General features: G+C 36.1%; 1 protein-coding gene across 1 annotated transcript in view; it reads left to right on the forward strand.

Moving 5' to 3' along the window:
- The window catches only part of Sesn1 (sestrin 1), a 90,767-nt gene that overhangs the window by 28,513 nt on the left and 41,117 nt on the right, over positions 1 to 21,137 (forward strand). The gene's annotated exons all lie outside the window — the stretch shown is intronic.

Consider the following 21,137-nt stretch of genomic DNA (forward strand, 5'->3'; position numbering starts at 1 on the left):
ATTCATACCTAATCATTGAAGTAACCATTTACTTATTTGCTTATTTACTTACTTTAAGACAGAGTTCTACTATGTATAGCCTAGAAAACCTCAAACTTACCTTCCTGCCTTTGTTCCCCAAATGCTGGCATTACAGCAGTGAACCACGCTAGGCTACAAATTTATTCAATTTGAGGCTTGTCTGTCGTGATGGAGAGATTGGGAAGGAAAGATAAAAGTAGTAGTATAGCTTTTCCTCTTGAGACCTTGAAAGTTACCTGGCATAAGTTTAACAGAGGGAAGGAAGAGCCTTCCTCATTTTGTTGATCATCTTGGTATGCCTTCTAGTAACAAATCTTCTGAAGCTTACAGTAGCTCCATGAGAAAATTAGTACAGATCTCACTTATAATAGAAAGGAGACCAGATTATTCTATGTAGTTAAAGTAAAGTTGAGCATCTTACAGATGCTATACTAATTATAGTCACTGATGGCTTACTTTTTCTGACCCAAAAAGGTAAATGAGGGAAGGAATAGTCTGTGCCTTTTTCTTTAAAAGAGATTAATTCAGACTAGAAGTGTTATTCAAGTGGTAGAGCAACTGAACAAGCATGAGTCCCTGAGTTCAAACTCTAGTAAAGAGTTTCGTTCATTGTCATTGCTGTTTATTTTTACATGAGACTGTAGTAGAAATTTTCATAAAACTCCATGGTACAGAATTAATAAAAAGGAAGAAATATCTGGGTGTGGTGGTACTTACTTATAATCCTGGCTATTCTGGAGGCCAAAGCAGGAGGTTTGAGGCCAGCCTAGGCAAAGATTAAGAGGATCTTTCTTCAAACACAGAAGGACTGGGGCATAGCTCAAGTGTTAGAGTAGTTGCCTCACAAGTATGAAGGAAAACCTAAGTTTGATTCCTAGTATTATAAACAAACAACAGGAAGAAGTAATCTAAAGGAGAAAAAAAAAATCCTTGGCAAGTCTAACTATGCAGGTCCTATCTCTACTTACTCCAATTAGATGTTTTGAAGAAAAGGTAGGTTACATATGAAACTGTAACTCCTCAGTACTTCACTTTGACAATAAAGGGGGAAAAAAAGAAAAGGTAGGATGATATATGAGTTATATTACTTTCCAAAGCGGTTAGTCATTGCTAGGCATATGCCTGTGATCCTAGTAATTCAGGAGAGATCTGGAGGATCACTGAAGCCAGCCCAAGCAGAAAATGATCTCCAATGACTTGATCTCCAATTAACCAGCAAAAACCTGAGCTGGAGGTATGACTCAAGTGGTAGAGCACCAGACATAAACAAGAAAGCTGAGCAGGCAGTCCAAGCCCTGAGTTTAATCTCTGATATCACCCCCCCCCATTTTAACATTTCTTGTTATGCTTGCTTAAAAGTCTCCAATTTCTATGGGGGGGGCAAACAAATTATGCTTTGCAAATGTTTTATTTATTAGTAAACAGTAATTAACAGGAAGCACACTTTGATGGTTTCAAGCTGAAAACCAAAAAGGTGATTGGTAGGAGGCCAAAGTGGGCCAAAGAGTACTGTGATGTGGCAGAAGGGAAGTTCCTGAATGTACTCCCATTGTCTCACCTCTGGTGGAGTCTACTTTCATTGTTATGGGCTAGGTCTGTCTTCCTGTGAATGGACGAAACATCTCAGGAATACTTTAACTTTTTAGAACAATATGTTATTGTCAGTTTTTTGGAAGTTCCCAAAGCAGTAGGGGAGAGTAAAAGTTGTGATTGACTTTTTATTCCAGAATTCAAAACCAAAAATATGCACGAATATGACCGTTTGTTTGATATAAAGAGTGTTCTGTGGGTTGATACTAGCATTCTAGTTGATTTTACTAGCTCTTACCTGCCTGTTCAGCTTTTTTTATATCTATGACAGCCATTTGTGGAAGTGACCGCGATTTAGAATCAAGGGGCAGTGCCAGATTTAGAAGCCAATATCATATTACTTCTGAACATGTGCAATTGGAGAAATATTAAAAGCAAGTCTAGAGACTATTTGAAGAATAGCCATTATAATTCGATTGAGCACCATTTTGTACCTGTTTTATAAAGTATTACTATCAGAACCTAGGAATATATTCCATCTGGCTTCAAAGATCCTAGACTGTTTTTATACATCTCAACATGAAATTTTCTTTAAAAGTAAACTTTAAGCTGGGTGCCCGTGGCTTATGCCTGTAATCCTAGCTACTTAGGAGGCTGAGATCTGAGGATCACAGTTTGAAGCCAACCAGAGCAGAAAAGTCTGTGAGACACTGATCTCAATTAACCTCAGGAAAAAAATGGAAGTGGCACTATAGCTCAAGAGTGGTAGAGCACTAGCTTTGAGCGAAATAAACTCAGCTCAAAGACAGTACCCAGACCCTGAAGCAAGCCCCATGACTGACACCAACAAAAAGAAAAAAAAGGTAAAATTTAATAAATGGATGGTGTGAATTTGATGCAAGTTGCAAATAGCACAGTAAAACTCTTTTGTACAATTATATTTATTCTAATAAAATTTTAAAGACAAAAATAATTAAGAAATGGCTTCCTGAGGTTTGCTAAATGTTAAGCAGTTACCTATAAATTTTATATGAAGTGTGTGGAGTTACATGAATTTTAGAAAGTAGTATTTTCTCAAGTATAAAGCTTAAATGTCCTTTCTTAAGTAACCACCCCTGAACTTTTCTTAGGCCAACAGACATATAAGAAAACTAACCATTTTGTTTTGTTTTGTTTTGTTTTCTAAGTGGTAGTCCTAGGGTTTGGAACTCAGGGTCTGTATGCTATTCCTGAACTTTTTTGCTCAAGGCCAGCACCCTGCCAGTTGAGCCATACTTCCACTTCCAGTTTTGTGGTGATTAACTGGATATAAGAGACTCATGAATTTTCCTGTCCAGTCTGGCTTTGAACTGTGATCCTCAGATCTTATCCTCCTGAGTAGCTAGAATTACAGACATGAACCACCAGCACCCACCTAACACTAGGCCTTTCAGAGTTCAGAATTTTGTTGAAGTTATTTTCTCTTCTTGTATTTGCCAAGAATTGCTGACAGCTTAAAGCCTATCATATGAGTGAATAGCAGTTGCTTCAATTGTTTGATGATTTTGGACAAATGTAGATCAGGATTTCCTGTCTTTTTTTCTTCCTCTTGTGGGCTGTGTTGCCTCTATCTCTGAGCAATTGTGCACTTGGAAAGAAAAGGAACAAAGCAAGGTCACTGGATCTGAATTACTTTCACTTCTGTGCCAAACAAAACTTTTCTCCTGTTCTGTGTTAACAGTTTTTGGCATCTTTTGGCATCTAGAGAGAGAGTTGCAGTTAGGAGAAGGAATATTGGACTTTTAGGAGAGATTTTTCTTAGCTGAACTTTCACCTCATCTGTACTACATTCAGAAACAGGCAGTCCCTCCTCTTAAACTGAAACTGTATTTCTGGGATCCATACGGTAAAGCAGATTGTCCTAAAGAGAAACCCATACAGATTACATAAACCAGAGTTTAAAATCTATTACTGAACTCTTTGTGTTGGGTAGGGGATGAAGCTAAGTGAAATTTTTTAAAATCATGTGTCAAAAAGAGCCATGCTTTAAGAAATAGGCAAATAGGCCTTCTGTTAAAAGAATTGTGGGCCCTTGGTAAATGAATAATCCTAACCACTATCTTTAAGTACTAGGAATTCCTGTGGGACAGCCTTGATGAGGAAATGGACAGCTGGGTTCTAGAAGCATAAATGTCTAAGCAAAAGCAGAACAATGAATAAAAGGAACATTTCTTTGGAGAAAGTTAGGATATAAGTCAGGAATGTGTTGGCAAATAATAGAAGACCCTACCTACTATGTAGTATGAACAGAAAAGATTCTTCCTCAATAAGAAGTCTTAGTTTAGGCATCCTTTCTAGAAAAAATTATTATTGATATAATTTACAAAATTAAATTCAGAAATACAGAGTCAAAATATTCTGGACCTATGGGATTCAAAAGTGCTAAGTGAATATTGCAACTGATAATGTATCTTAGCAAGGATTACAAATGATTTATTATCCCAGGGTTCAATCTGTTGAACACAGTTACTTGCATATATGACAGTTAGCATCCAGAGGATGTTTTAAGACCAAATTTTGAAAATATCTTTGTACAGCTTCCATCTCCTCATTTTCTCTATCCTACAAATCATTTTCTTCAGCTTATTCTCAATAGTATATTTACTATTTTTTTCATAACTCTAATATCATCATTTCTGGAAGATGGTAACTCACTTTCTATACCTAACCTTCAACATAGCCCAGAGCAATTTTCTAGTACTCTGTAAAGTCCTAGACCATAGTTGATATATCCCAGAGCCAGTGGAAGAAATAAACCTGTTAAATTTATCTACATTTGAGTTTATTTTAAAGGCATTTAAAAGCTTTTATTTGTATTCCTATGGTATTTAGACTTATAAATACTGACCTCAGTTCCAGAAAGTATTTTCAGAACTAAGCAAATATCCTGTAGTTCTTTCTTCATTAAATCTCACCATTAAGAATTTTCACCAGTCACCACTGGCTCAACCCTGAAATCCTAGCTACTCATGAAGCTAAGACCTGGAGGATCCTCATTTTGGTAAAAATATGCACAAGAAAAAAACATGTGTGTGTGTGGGATTATCAATGGGTTCTTGAGTACAATTATGATCAATTTTGATGAGCTTATATTTATATATTCATATATTTATATTGACATAGCCTAAACACAGCAAAAAGATAATCAAATGTACATCACTTTGACAGTAAGCCAATTAAAAAACTTTCTCAACTATTTCTAGAATTTGCAGATTGATACCTTTTATTTATGTATTCAGATAGTATTTACTGAACACCTCGGGAGTGCCAAACACTGTTCTGAGCCAAGGAGAAATGTTCTTGTCCTTGTGGAATTCCCATTCTGATGTAGTGATCTGACTTGATTTGAAAGTTCTCTTCCACATCTTTCCTGTTTTGAATGTGGGCCTTCCAAAATTCAGTGTAATAGTATAGTGTAATAATACAGAGAATGAGGTCTTTACGTGATTAGGCTGTGAAGGTTGCTTTCTCTAGTAGGGGATTGAGGCCCTCTTAAGCTTCTCCCTTGGAGAGCATGCCACCAAAGGGAATCACCAGGAAGTGGTGTTGCAGCTCAAAGTGCTGGCCTCAAGCAAAAGAGCTCAGGGACAGTGCCCAAGCCATGAGTTCAAGCCCCATGACCAACAACAACAACAAAAAAAAGCGGGGGGGGGGGGGCAGCTAGGAATCAACAGACCAAATATTGGAACCCTGCTCTTGGATTTATTAGCATCTGGAGCTATGAGAAATAAGTTTGTGTTTTTGTTAGAAATTATACAGTCTAAGGTATTCATTTGTAGCAGCACAAAGTGAAGTAATACAATGTCATCTTAATGATTTACTGTTTTTATCCTGTGTTGAATTACAAAAAAAAAGAAACTCACTAACTGTGATTCCCAAAATCTTTGCAATTCTTTTATCTTCTTAATGTTTTGCCTGTCTTAGAACCTTATCTTAGAGGTGATAAGAAAGGCTCAGTTTAAATATTCCTTAGGAAATTACATTTTCTCCTTCAAAGAGTCAATTCATGTAGTTACTCACTAATATACAATGTTGCAGCTAGTCCAATCCCTTTTTGTTAAAAAAAAAATAATCAAATGGTTTGATATGTTACATTTTTACTAAAGAGCTATGTAGTCTGATAGTTCAGTGTTCAGTATGTAGAGATAAGTTTTAAACTATTTCCAATAAAATATTCTGTCCTCTTGGAAAGTCAGGAATGTATTTACAAATAACAGAAGACCCTATTCTTATAAAACCACATTCTTAAAAAAAAAAAAGGCTACAAGAATAAAAAATGGTGAGGGAAGGGGAAGAGAAAAAAAACACCTTTTTTGTGGTGCTAGAGAAAACTGAGCCTCGCAGGTTAGGCAAGTGAGCTTACATCCTCAGCCCCCAGTGAAAAATGTAAACCATTGTAAAGCTGATCTCTAAAATCAGTTTCTCTATTTTCTTCAGAGATTTCCCTTTTGTTCATTTACAGATTACTTGTTTGGGGCTCATTCTTTGTATAACTTCTATTAATATTTGAAAAGTCATAAAAATTGAAAAATTGTTGCTATCACCAACTACCACAATACTTGGGGACGTGAAGAAACTGGGAACCCCTTCTCATCTAATCTTAGAAGTTGTTTTTTTTTCCTTCTTGTCTTCCCATGCTACACTGGACTATAAAGACAGGAAAGTGGGTCTGGAAAAGAAAAGAGGCTAGTGATGAGTGATTTGTTGGCACCAGTGTCTTATTTTATTAATTCCTTATGCTCACTAAAAGAAGATGGCCCTCTTGGAATGTCTTATTGTCAGAATGGAAAACAGAATTTGTCCTTAAGCTGGGAGATCTTGGCTAAGGATTCTGGAAGACTGTGTTATGATTTAGGGGATGGGAGGGAATTTGTACTGCATACTTATTTGTATAGATAGATTATTTAAAAGTTGGAGACTATTTTGATGTTTGCCTGTCTTTCACAGACAACTGCAACAAATTTTCAGACTATTCCACTAGTTGTTCTTCTGTCAACAAGTGGGTTTGTGTATATCTGTGCATGCATGTGTGTGCGTATGTGGTGTTTATTTTTGAGACAGGGTCTTTCTGTGTAGCTCAACCTGGCCTCAAGTTTGAGATCTTCCTGCCTCTACCTCCTGAGTGCTAGGATTACAGGCATGTGACACTATGCCTAGTACACTTAAAGTAATGTTTATGTGAAGTATTTTTTGTATTTAACACATGCCATATCGTCCTTACCCGTAGGAAGATAAATCTGTGAGTCACTGCAAACTGAAATTGATTGTTTTTGCCAATTAAACAAAATAGCATTCTGCATGTCTTTTCTAGGTCAAGGATATGTTCACTGCTTCTAAGCCCCAAATAAATACGTTTACTACTAGTTAGTGTTGCTGTTGCAAATAGATGGCTGCCTCAACTGAAAGCACAACGGGTCAGTATTTGAAGAGCTCCCAGCTGGGCACTGCTCTGTTTGGGTGTGTTTAAATTTGAACTTCCTCCCTTCCATTGTGATTTGAGCAAAGTGTAACATATTACAAAAGCTAGTGAAAAGTGAAGTAGTAGTCAAATCAGATGCCTACTAACTTAGTATTTCTACTGAATCAGTCAGTATGTTAACTTCATACACAGAGTTTTAAACAGATTGCCTTTTCTTTGTTGTACTTTATAGCAGTTTTATGGAAAATTCCTTATTTTAAAATTTCTTTTAAATTTTAAACTATTATCTCTGGGTACTTATGTTTGTTTTGACATTTAATTCCTACAATGCAATTTTCTTCACTACTAAGTATTAAACCAGTGGTAGGCTTTTGTAGAAGTTCTTTAGATTATTCCTCCTTTGTAAATTTCTGAAAATTGTTTTTTTAAGCTCCATCTCTGGCTTTTCTGTGCTTAATTGGAGATAAGAGTCTCACAGACTTTCCTGCCCAAGCTGTCTTTGAACCTTGATCCTCAAATCTCAGCCTCTTGAGGAGGGATGATTACAGGCTTGTGCTAACTGCAGGTTTTTGTAGATGTTCTTTAGGTTATTTCTTATTTATTTGTAATTTTCTGAAATATTTTTGAATCATGAATCTAGGCTATTTTTTTACTTGAATGCTTGTTTTTTTCTGTACCAATAAAAATTATGTAATTTTTCCTTAGTCTGTTAAAGTGGTAGATTACATTAATTGAATTTTAGACATTGACTTATCGTTATAGTTGCAGAATAAATCCCCACTAGTCATTAAGTATAATGCTTTTCGTATATTGCTGGATTCTGTTGGACAATATTTTGTTAGGAATTTTTATATCTGTTTTCATGAGAGGTTTTTTTTGTATTCTTTCCGGCTTGGTTATTGGGCTACTAAGCTTATAAAATGAATTGGGAAGTACTAGCACTGATTTCTTGTAAATAGATTATATAAAACTGATGTTAATTCCTCTTTAAATGCTTGACACAATTACAATGACTATCTGGACTTAGAGATTTTTATTTTGGATGAGAATTTTCTTTTTGTTGTTTAATGGAAAATGCACCTGTAAGATTAGGCAAGGGAATATAGAATAAATCTAACATATTCAAATATGTATAGTTATTTCTAAAAACAGTAAAGCAAAGGAATAAGTCACTGCAATAAAAAAGAATTGAGAAGCCAGGTGTTGGTGGCTCATGCCTGTAATCCTTGCTACTCAGGAGGCTGAGATCTGAGGATGACAATTCAAAGCCAGCCTGTGGTAGAAAGTCCTTGAGACTCTTATCGCCAGTTAATCACCAGAAAACCACAAGTAGCACTGTGGCTCATGTAGTAGTGCACTAGCCATGAGCTGGAGAGCTCAGGGACAGCGCCCAGGCCCAGAGTTCAAGCCCCACAACCAACAGGAAAGACAAGAAAACAAATTGAGAAACATAATGTGTGTGTATGTGCATACAGTTTCATATACAATAAAGGTACTGTTTAATTAAATGCTAAAAGAAAATGGCATAATTTGACTTTTAAGTGAATTTCCATTCATATTGGAATGCAGATGTGTTTGGAAAATAGTGTTTGGTGTTATTGCAGATTTTGGAGCTAAGGGTTGATAAAAGACCTTACCAAGGTGAAGCTTGGTACTGGTGGGTCATGCGTGTAATCTTTTTTTTTTTTTTTGGCCAGTCCTGGGCCTTGGACTCAGGGCCTGAGCACTGTCCCTGGCTTCTTCCCGCTCAAGGCTAGCACTCCGCCACTTGAGCCACAGCGCCGCTTCTGGCCGTTTTCTGTATATGTGGTGCTGGGGAATCGAACCTAGGGCCTCGTGTATCCGAGGCAGGCACTCTTGCCACTAGGCTATATCCCCAGCCCCCATGCGTGTAATCTTAACAGTATTCTGTGGATCACATTTCAAAGCCAGCCAGGGCAGCAAAGTCTGTAAGAACCTTAGCTTCAATTAACCAGTAAAATCCCAAAAGTAGAGCTGTGGCTCAAGTGGTAGCATGCTAGCCTTGAGCAAAACAACAACTGGGGGTGTTTGGGGGGGGGGGACACACAATAACCTTCTGGGACAGAAGTCAAGCTCCATTAACCGGCATGCACACAAATGTGCACTCACATGCATGTTTACACACACACAATTTACCAAGATGAGAAAGTAGGAAAAATAAGTGGCTTACTAGGATTTCCTAAGGAAAATAGCAGCTAGACTAGGGAGTAAGTACAGCACACTGAGGAGGACTAGTTTGTTACCTAGACTAGGGAGTAAGAAATAGCATCCTGAGGAGGACCAAGTTAGGTTTTATCCTAGTTTGGGCTCCTTTTTTGTAAACCTTGTTGACTGATTGTCTTTTTTTAGTTTTTAGTTTTGCTTTTTGTTTTTATTACTCATGGGAACATTTGACACTCTTGGCCCTCACTTTCTCATTTCACCTGATCTTTGGTACTTTGCTCCTACCAAGCCTCCTTAAAGGGTAGGGAGTACTCCTCCACATTTTCCCCCACAATAACACTCCTGGTTTAAATTGGTTGGATCTCTCTCTCTCTCTCTTCTCTTCTCTCACCTATCTCCCACCTCCCCTTTCTCACTGGATAAGATCAAAGAGATGTCCTTGCCTTGTAATTTTTGTTAGAAGAAAGGGTGATGGGGAAGTCCACAAAGATACTAAGGGGTACTAATTTGAATACCAGAGTAATATGTATGGAAGCTTAGTCCAGGAGACTGAGAAGTACTGGAGGTTCAGGCGGTAGGGGATGGAACCCTCTTTGTGTACTCTCCTTACTTGAGGCAAAAAGAAATGTAGTCAGAAGTTTAATAAAGCCAGATCTGATGACAAAAGTAGTACAATAAGAAACCAAGGGTCCCAAGAAGGCCAGGATAACTATATTGTGCCTTGTTCTCTTGAGTTCAGATGGTTCATACGTTAATTTATAAATGTTAGTTTAAATTTGTTTGATTTATTAAGCCCAAACACCAGTCTTCCCCAAGAATAGCACAGGTTTCTAAAGAACCCCATCCTCTTTGTGGGAATTTGTCTGCTAGAAAGTCAATTTGTCCTTATAAGTCTGTTAGGATTTGGGCTATTGACTACCTCTAGACAGTTTTAGTGTTGTTTATTTTTTGTTTTGTTACTGTTGTAGATCAAGGAGGAAGAAATAATTTATCCTGTTTCTAACCTTATGTCTGGTGTACTTTCAAGACCTATTAGCAGAGGTATGAGTTGAATAAGTTTAAGAGGGTGTGTATATGTCTGTAGATCCTCTGGAGCTATAGAAATAACAGAGCATGCAATAGAAAAATAAGGATGCAAGTCCATTTGGAAGGTAGATAGTCATGGGCTTTAGCATCAGATCATCATACTCATGAGCCATTTCTTTACAACCTCTATGCTTTATATTTGGAAGGGCTGACACAAGTGACTTCGTTAGGCTTTTGGTCACTTCTTTTCTGAGAACTGTTTAAAACTTGGTCTCTAAATAGTTTCTGATGACATCCACCAGTTAACCATCCTGTAGTTTGGCTTTTAATGGTTCCTCGTTGCTGAGATAAGCTTTGTCCAGGTAGATCTTTCCTCATTGCTCAGATGAGATGTCCTAGTTATTCTGACCTGATTGCATGTTGGAGGAGAACTGACAGACGAGTCAAGTGATAGTGTCAATAAAACCCTTCTGGGATTTTAAGCAACAGAAAAATTTAGAAGTGATTCTTAGACTAGGTTTACCTGAAGTCCATTTTTAAGCCTAGTTTTGTCTGTTTTGTAGGTAATGTTCAAGAATTTTTAAAAATATGGCTCAGAGTGTTATTGTTACAAATTGTACCTCTAGAACTAGAACATTAACTTACAATACTTACCAAGATTAATAAATACAAAATGAAATTAAGGAAAGCACTATTTTAGAAAGCTACCTCATTTGACAGATGAATACTTGCTAGTCATTTTCCATGGTTATTATAAATTTTTCAGAAGAGCTAAAACCGTAATGACAAAAGACTTAGAATAGATGTGGTTAAAATTTTCAAAAAAGTTTAGCAATTGACAGAATAGTCTAGTTATTTCCATTGCACACAGAATGTTAGGACAATTATGATTGACAACATTATATTATCATGATAAAAGCCTCCTTTTTATAATTAGGAATACATGGACACGGGTCTATAAAAGGCTGTCATTAACAATTTTAATTTGAAGAACCCTTCCTAAGCTTTGCATTTTAGAAAACTTATATATTTGGGGGCATAAATATATATATTTGGGGGCATAAATAATATACAAAGAAGATAATTGCAGTTAGTAATAACAACTAAGTAGATGCTAATATGTACATACTTAGTTTTTTATCTTTGGAGTAAAACTTTAGATCTTTGACTAGATAATGGGTGTAGAAACTGACACAAATGAAAGCCTTTTATGTCTCTTACAGGCCAGGGAATGGTGTTAGTGACTTCCAAGTAGCCTTATTGTTTTCATATACAAGTGTTTGTCATGTACCTATAGTGTTTGTTCTATATTTTAGATTATAGATGCATAATTTGTCACAGTCTATTAATGTCACAGCTTTACAAATTTTTCATTTGTTTGAAGTACTTATAAATGCTTACTGAAGAATTGTTGTAATGGCTACTTTAAAATTATAATATGTTAAATTAGCATTGGTATCTCTTGAGTTTTCTTTTTTCATTCAGCATAAGATCTTCCTAATTCTTTATTACATGGTGAGAAATTTGTCATGAACACATGAACATTTTAGGTATTCTATTACAAAATTCTGGATCTTATTTAAATATTGTTTCTGTTGGCTTTATTTTGGTTATCTCCAGCAGAAGAAGAGTTTATGGCCTATTACTCTCAGATAGAGACCTAGGACTCTCATTTGGCTTTCTAATGTGGGGAAAACTCTCTGTTATTTCTTGGTAGGGAAGCAGATTTCAGCTCTCTACTAGATCTCCACTGAGATACCTCCTAGTCTGAAAGGCACAGGAGGGCCTTTTTAGTGCTCCCCCGACATCCCAGGGTAGAGGTGGCCTCATTACCAATGGCCAATGTTGAGCATCCTGATTGTTCTCTAGACTTCTTTGATACCACCCAGGCAAGGATTGAGAGGGATGGTCATTATTTCCAGTTACAAGTATAAGCCAGGCTTTCCATGTGGTCTCCTGCACTACTTGCGGTGAGGAACTTAGGGAGTGTTACTGCACAGCAAGGATGGAAGTCCTGGTTCCTTACTAAACCTTCTCTTTTTTTTTTTTTTTTTTTAGCAAGGGTTTAAGTCTAGGCTCCCTACTTAGCTTTTATCAAGTGAGGGTGTAAATAAAACCATAGTTGTTTTTGTTACTGTGGTAGTGATGATGATATTTGACTTCTGTTAAGTGATTAGTATATACAAACATTGGATCTTGTTAAGCTGTTTCTTTCCTTGTCTAGACACAGAAAGCTTTTATGTTATCATTGATCTAGAACAGCCACAAGAAATCCTTTTCAAATGGATCAGATGTTGATGTCAATATCATTTCATCTTTTTGTAGTAAGAAGGTGCAGATAAGTCAAAGGCATACAATATATAACCCTGTTTACTAGATATGTATGTTCATTCATATTTACCTATGTATTACAAATCCTCCCATTTATAGTGATACTTGGCACAAAGCTAGAAATATTTATATGTTTATTTAAGCATTTTTATATTCATCATCAGTATTCTAAGTAGTTTGTGTAAGTTTTTTTTTAATATAAGAATGTTTTAGACTTGGAAAATGCCTGAAGTTTTTTTTTTCCTTACTATTATTGTTTAAAAGATAATTTTCTCTGTGCTCTATTGGAATATTTTGCTAAGAAATTTAGTATTTAAGGAATTACGTCCTAGTTTAAGAGAGAAAATATCCTAAATTCTAAGTAATGAATTCTGAACTGATGATTGCTAACTTGTAAAAACATTACTTACTGTCTATGGGTCCTATTATTTCCCATGATCTGAGAAATTTCTAATTGAACTTTGATTCCTTATGTTTTACTTTTCATTGTCCTCATAATCCCTCCTTTTGCTTAATGACTTAATGGTTACTTGTGAGTGGCACAATTATTTGTGTAAGTGGGTTTGGCATATTGGAAAAGAGAAGTAGCAAAGAGCTGTATGCTATTTTTGTGTTTCAGTTTAAAACAAGTCACAGTCTAAACTGAGGATATGCTATTTAAAATCAGTACAAGTTTGTTATACAGATGGTTAACAATATATTTGTAGGAAGTTAAAATCTAGAAAGTGATACTAATCACTCTTATTGTAATCTAATCACTCTAGGAAAATACCTGATGTAATTTGCTGGATTTGATCTTTGGGTACATGTTTACATAATGAATGAGATGGCACATCTGAAATGATGAATTCATATTATTTTTCCATATTTGACAACTAAAACGATAGAGAAATCAAAAGATCCAACATATAACCATTTCAATGCCCATTTTCCTCCAAAACCTCTGCCTAACACTTTTGTGCCTGATTAATTCAAAAGTGTATTTAAGTATAGTAAGAAAAATATCTAATTTATATTTTTCTCAAAGCCAGAATATTTTGGAGGCCAGGTGCTGGTGGCTCAAGCCTGTAATCCTAGTTACTCAGGAGGCTGAGCTTTGAGGATTGTACTTTTAAGTCATCCCAAGCAGAAAAATCACCAAGACTCTTACCTCCAATTAACCAGCAAAAAGCTAAATGTGAAGTGTGACTCAAGTGATAGAGTACCTGTCTTGAGGAAAAAAAAAAAAGCTAGAGGAGAGTGAGAGGCAAGAGGCGCACACACACACACTATATTTAACTCTAATAAGAAACAATAATGTATAACTGAGAGACCCACCAACCTAAACTATTTCTTTTGTGAAAAAGAGTTATTTTTCATTAATGCTATAACTGGAGACTAGCAATTCATATAAGCTCAAATACAGTAACTTCAGATTTTTTTTACTAAAGATAATACTTCATAACAATAGTATGTTTTCCCATATGGCTATGTGAACTCAGCCATCCATATTCTGTCAGTCTGCACATTGACAATACAGACATACTGGTGAACTCTCAGCCATGTCCCTTTCTGTGGCCACAAAACTACGCCTCCCCAACTGTGCTCTCCTGTTTTTATAACCCTTCCATTTTATATTTGGCATCACAGTAATTTACTTGACTTTGTCTTTTGCAAGAACAAAATTCTAGTTAGGAAAAAAGACAAAATCAACAAGGTTTTTGAAAAACTGAATTGACAACCGAAAAAACTTTTAATAGAAAGTTTAATTCATGAAAGAAGTTGTAATTCTGTTTGGGCCAACCAACTTAGAATCTGCAAATGTATGATTCGCTTAATGATTTAGCAGTTTTTTTTGTTTGATTTTTGTGCTAGGCCTGGCACCTTGAACTTTTGTGCTCAAGGCTAGTAATCTAACAACTGAACCACAGCTCCACATCTGACTTTTTCCTGATTAATTTGAGATAAGAATCTCACCGACTTTCCTGCTCACACTGCCTTTGAACCTTGGCCCTCAGGTCTCAGACTCCTGAGTAGGATTACAAGGGGGTAAGCACCATTACCCAGCTGACTTAGGGTTTTTAATACTAGTGTTAGGATTTGGACCCTTCACTTGGGATGCTTTATCTATGTTTATCAAGATAAAGATAGCTCTGTTTTCCTGCCCTGCTCTGTAGGAAAAGTCACAAGACAGCTCTGTGATTTGCAAATTTGATGTTCTTCCCTCTACTTGCTTTAAATTAGGTTTCAGTTTGAAATGAAAAGAGTAAGACGTAATGACACTTTGACATTACCATTTACTATTTGCAACATTGAGAGGAGATTAAAATTCTCAGTTACTAGAATGTTTGAGCAGTTAGAATGATATGTGATATGATTAAAAAGCTATTATGACTTAAAGGATTTATGTAGCATATGCAATCTATAGTCTAACACGAATTTGTAAAGTAAGACAAAACTGATTTTTGGTCAGGTTCTTCTACCCCCTGTGGAATCAGTCCCCTCCTTGCTCTCAGGCACTGAGCCTAGTTGTTTCGTCCCTCAAACCTGCTCTTGGAAAAGAACTAACTCTCACAATAGAGTTACATCACTCATACACTTAATTTAAGCATATTTAACTATTCTTGTTCTAATATGGTACTGAATATATTTTTAGTGTAATTCTGTCCCACTCCTACTCAGGGAGCATATGCTCCCTGAATAAGTGAATATGAAACAAACAGAAATCTGCTATTTTCTCTCTGGTATGGAGTTCTTGATTGCTTTCCATGGGGACCAACTAATTGTGCTTTTTAATACAAGACTTCTAAACATAAGCCAATAACTGTAGCTAATGCTACAGCAATCATCTGTTCTGATGCTACAGGACAAAATATCTGCTTTGATCTTACAAAATGGTTTGCCATTTTATAGCTTTGTACCTTCTAAAAGGAGATTTTTTGAGATTAATTACATGAGTACATAAAGTTTGAATTCGTTACATAGCTTAATGAGTGTCATAATCTACTTTGTGTTGGTATAACAAAGTACTTGAGGCAGGATAACTTACTAAAGACCTTTATTTATGTCTGGAGGTTGGGTCCTTGGTAGAGCACTTTCCTAGCTGTGTGAGGCTCTGAATTCATCCTCAGCATCATCACAGTGTCTTTATGATTCTGGCAACTAATGAGTCCCCCTGACTAAGGGGAAATAGAACAGTTGGTAGTTGCAGAAGGAGACAAGGCATGGGATGGCTGTTTAACAACCTGCTGTCATGAGAACTAATCTGGTCACAGGAGACTTAATCTACTCCTCAAAGTATTAATCCACTCATGAGGGCAAAGACTTCATGACTTAATTCATCAATGGGATTAATATGCATACAAAACTATGGACATTATGGAATGTTCATATGGAAAGGAAAAAATGAGTTATCATTCTTACTATTTTCATCCTTGACAAAGAATTTGGGAGACAATTTTTATAATGTTTTCTCTTTTTTTGCATTGTAATAGCAATTCTGAAAATATTCTAAGAACACGTTTTAAAATTATTTGTATTAGCACATATTAATTTTACAGAATGAGGGGTTTCAGTGTGATATTTACATACAACTGAGTTCTGTTTTGTTTGTGCTTTATTGTGATTACAGGTGTGTCCTTCCATACCTGACTTACTCTAGCAAATTTAAGGCCAGCCCTGATTTTGCACATGATTGTCCAAGTAAAAGTACATCATTGTTAAGTCTATATATTTCATCCCTGATCCTCAGTTTCTTTATAAGAATTTTCATACTTAAGTGTTCTAAATGTGTATTCTACCCTTTCTCAAATTATTTACAGTTATTTTAGCTCTAAAATTCTGTAATATTACATCAGATACAAACTCTATGCTGCATGTAGTTTCATTGTTTATTTCAAGAGGATTTTAGCATTATAGGATATACCAAAGTCATCCCTATGAATTAATAATTGCAGTGCAAAAATGCTAATTAGTAGAGATTTTATGGTTTCTAGAACCTAATGATGTGTACTAGATGAAATAAGAACACCTTTTTTGTATGCCATAAGTACAATTTCAAAAGACAGGAAAAGAAAATTAGATTTTCAGAACCTCACTAAACAACACTTGATTTTAATGGAATTTTAATAGGCACTTTTAATAGACAATAATAGTGGAATATTATTGCCTTATAGTCTTAACTAGCATGGTTCATAAATGAGGTAAGTTGTTTTTCTGGACTTACTGCTCATTGGAAAAGGAACAATTATCTTTACTGCTTTAGAATGTGTTGTGCTTTTGTTATTCTGTATCAAGAATATCACAAAAGTTACATTTGGACACATGTTATTGCCAAGGACCCTGTAGAGAAAAGAAAGTCAAGAAAAAAATCAGTAAGTTTCTTTCTCAGGTACTAAGCTAAAGCTGAAGGAAGTTTTTAGTAACTATAACAGTAAGCAGTAAACTTCTTTTCTGTCTTCAATTTATTTTTGTTTCATTATTTTACTAAAATTATGTTAAAGCATTTAAAAAAATATAGTAGAGGGCTGGGAATGTGGCTTAGTGGTAAAGTGCTTGCCTAGCATGCATGAAGCCTTGGGTTCAATTTCTCAGTACCATAAACACAAAAAGCCGGAAGTGGTGCTGTGGCTCAAGTGGTAGAGTGCTAGCCTTGTGCAAAAGAAGTCCAGGGACAATGCAAGCCCAGAGTTCAAGCCCTAGGACTGGCTATCTATCTATCTATCTATCTATCTATCTATCTATCTATCTATCTGTTTGTCTGTCTGTCTCTATCTATCATCTATACATACATACATACATACATACATACATACATGCATACTAAAGTTCGAACTCATGGCCTCATGCTTGCTTGGCTTGCTTGATTGGTTAGCACACTATCACCTAAACCATACCTCCAACACTACTTTTTGCTTGTTATTTTGGAAATAAGACTCAAACTTTTCTTCTCCAGGCTGGCTTTGAACTTTATTTCTTAGGGTCTTAGCCTTCTGAATAGGTTTACAGGTGTGAGCCAACAGCGCCTGGCCAAAAGCATTTTTATTATGTTAGAAAGAAAAGTATAAGTGAACATGCAATATTTTACTAATAGAGAAAAGCTGAAATAGAACAACTTTATACAACTATTTTTTTTTTAAGCCTGCTGGGTGCCAGTGGGTCAGGCCTGTAATCCTAGCTAACCAGGAGCCTGAGATCTGAGGATCATGGTTTAAGGCAGCCCAGGCATGGAAGTCCATAAGACTCTTATCGCCAATTAACCACCAAAAGACCAGAAGTAGAGCTGTGGCTCAGCTGGTCAAGTGCTAATCCTGAGCAAAATAAGCTTAAGAGATAATAACAAGACCTTGAGTTCAAGTACTAATACCCCTCCCCTGTACTAGTGCCCCCCCAGATACACACAATGTGAAAAACCACAATTTAAGAAAAAAAAATCAGAATGTGATATCTACGTATTAAGAACCTCATGTCACAGGCAAATAGTTTAGTACTATTTAATAAATTCACTTCCCTCAAATCTAAGACAAAAACAAAAGTACTAGATCCCAGCGACGGTAACTGAGTTTTTTATTCTTCTGAGGCATATGTCACACTAGCACACTAAACAAACAAAAAATGATGCTCGAGCTTTCTAAGACTTAGAAGTATTATAGTACAAAGTTAAGAGACTTATTAGTCATTTGAAATGCAGATTACTTTCTCACCTAGGCAAGTCCTAAAACCAACCCATGAAAGCTGATTTTAACTGCAAACGCTACTGAGCTGGCAGTGAAAATGAACACTAACTTTCTGGGATCAAGCAATGTTCTCTCTCTCCATACCCATTCTGCAGAATCTCCTCTTGCCTTAAGGTCCAGCTCTTCAGATGTAACTTATTGGTAGACACTTACTTGCCTTGCATGTGCAAGACCCTGGGTCTGATCCCCAGTACTGAATGAAAACAAAAAAGACAGCCAGTCTAATTTTTTTTTAATTGGCAAAACCACAGTGAATGGGTTTCAGGCATATGCCAGTGGTAGAACACTTGCCTAGCATGCTGTAAGTCACTGTTTTATCCCCAGCACCACAAGAAAAAAAAAAAAAAAAGAGCAGTACACCAGGATTTCTCATATTCACACTTGATACATTGAGTCACATAATTCTTTGTTATGGGAACTATATCTTCCTATCACCAGGTGTGAAAAGCAGAAATGTATGTAGACATTGTCAGATTTCCTCAAGGGAATAAAATCAACGTAGTTCTCCTACTTGAGAATCATGGTACTATACCAATTAGATTTGACTAAATCTTAAATTGATGAGACTATTAGTGAAGATGTATAACAACTAGAACTCTCTTACATTGCTCTTAAGAATGTGAAATGGAACCAGACACCAGTGGTTCCTTCCAACTATAATCCTGGCCACTCAGGAAGCTGAGATCTGGAAGATCTCAGTCTAAAGTCAGCATAGGCACAAAAGAGCATGAGAACCCAACTCCAATTAACTCGACTGGAGGCATGGCTCAAGTGGGAGAGCACCAACTACACAGGCAGGCTGACCTTGAGTTCAAGATTAGTACCAACCTATATGTGTATGCATATATACATGCCTGCATGTATGTATACACACATATATGCACATACAGATAGTATATACACATGCCTGTTATATACATATTACATATACACACATAACATGTATGTATATGTGTATGTGTGTACATATACACACGTGTATACACATACACATATACATACACATACACGGTACAGCTACTTTGCAAAATAGATTGTAGTTCCTTTAAAAAGTTAAATCTATGATTGTTATATATAATCTAGCCATTCTTCTCTAAACCAAGAAACACAAAACTATATTCCCAAAAAGCTGTTCAGATGCCTTTAAGAGATAATACTTTTCTGAGCTTGTAGAATTCATTTTTAAATCCCTTAAAATCTGTTTTCTTCTTTGCTTTCTTTATATTCTCATATGATATAAACTCATGAACAGCCATTTTCTCTCAATTCCTCAAATATGCTGTTCTGTTTTTGAAAATTAGGATGTCAGTTTAGTCCTTCCATTGAAGGTAGTGCTTTTCTCTCTAATAGACTTTAAGATTACTCTTTTTCTTCTTTTAGTTTTACCATATGTCAAGGAATGAATTTAATTCCAGTTATCCTGCATTGTATTCATTATGCTTCCTGAGGGACAAAAATGAGAATTGGTTTCTATAACTATTATCAGTTCTAGAAAACTTTCTGCCATCATCTTTTTCTTCTTCTTCTTTTGTCTTTTGTCAGTCATGGGGCTTGAACTCAAGGCCTGGGCTCTGTCCCTGAGCTCTTTTGCTCAAGTCTACTGCTCTACCGCTTTGAGCCACAGCTCCACTTTTGGTTTTCTGGTGGTTAATTAGAGATAAGAGTCTCATGGCCTTTTCTGCCTGGGCTGGCTTCAAACTGTAATTCTCAGATCTCAGCCTCCTGAGTAGCTAGGATTACAGGAGTGAGCCACTAGCGCCCAGCTCTCATCTCTTAGGCATTGCCTTTTCCATTTGATTTTCTCTTTCCAAGTAGGCTGACATTAGGCCTTCTCAGTTACTACCCATTCTAGACTATATCTTCATATTTATTTTCTAGTTTACTAATAAATTTTCTCTTCATCTATGCTGGATGTTCTGCTTATCCATTGCATTTTCTCATGTTAACTATATCTGACTCATTTTCAAATCTTTTTTGTAGTTTCTTGTTCTTTACCTGTGCTTTCTATCATTCTGTTCCTCTAAAACAATTGAAACATATCAACGCAGTATTCTGAATCTAGAAATTCCATTTGAAACCTTCGTAGGTCTGAGCCAGATGATTTTTATTTCATGTTACATTTTATGATTGTAAACTCACATTTACTAGATTTTTAATCTCCTCAGAGAATCTATATTAATTTTTGACTGAAGTTTAGAAGACAGAACCAGCCCACTTTAAATCATTGTCCTTTTCTTCATTTGTTTATTTATTTTTGTTTTTGTTTTGTTTTCAGACCATTAGGTAATAAACCAGTAGCCAACTCTTCACAATGTGTTAGGTTTATGAATATCCAGGAAATATTTCTTCCTCCTTCTACCCAGATTAAAAGTTAAAACAAGCAATTTTCCATGGTCTTATGTAGATGGAACAGTTTTTTTTCTATTTTTTTTCTAATTGATTGTTTCACTGAGAGTTTTGCCCTTTGTAGTTTGGCTCTGTGATGGTGTCTGTGGTCCACCTCCCATTTCCCAAGTCCTGAAGTTGGTCATCTGTTCCTTATCTGCTTCTCTAGGTCATAGGGATGCATAGCTGCCAGCCCTCAGTGCTCACGACCTCCTTGATCCCTTCTGTTAGCCATTTTTGTCTTCTGACAACTTCCTTGCTTTGGTAGTTGAGCCATTCTGAATTCTGTTCGTGTTTTGGTTTGGTTTTTGCAGTGCTGGGCATTGAACTCAGGGCATCACACTTTTGCTAGGCAAATATTGTACCATTTAAGCCATATTTCAGCCCTTAGAAATATATTTTGATTTATTTCCTCACATGAGTAGGAAGCACTATTATGTGGGTCCATTTTTAAGTAATCGTGGAAGAGGGATACTTAAAGTTTATAG

The sequence above is a fragment of the Perognathus longimembris genome, chromosome 9 (genome assembly GCF_023159225.1).
Source record: "Perognathus longimembris pacificus isolate PPM17 chromosome 9, ASM2315922v1, whole genome shotgun sequence".
Taxonomy (NCBI): domain Eukaryota; kingdom Metazoa; phylum Chordata; class Mammalia; order Rodentia; family Heteromyidae; genus Perognathus; species Perognathus longimembris.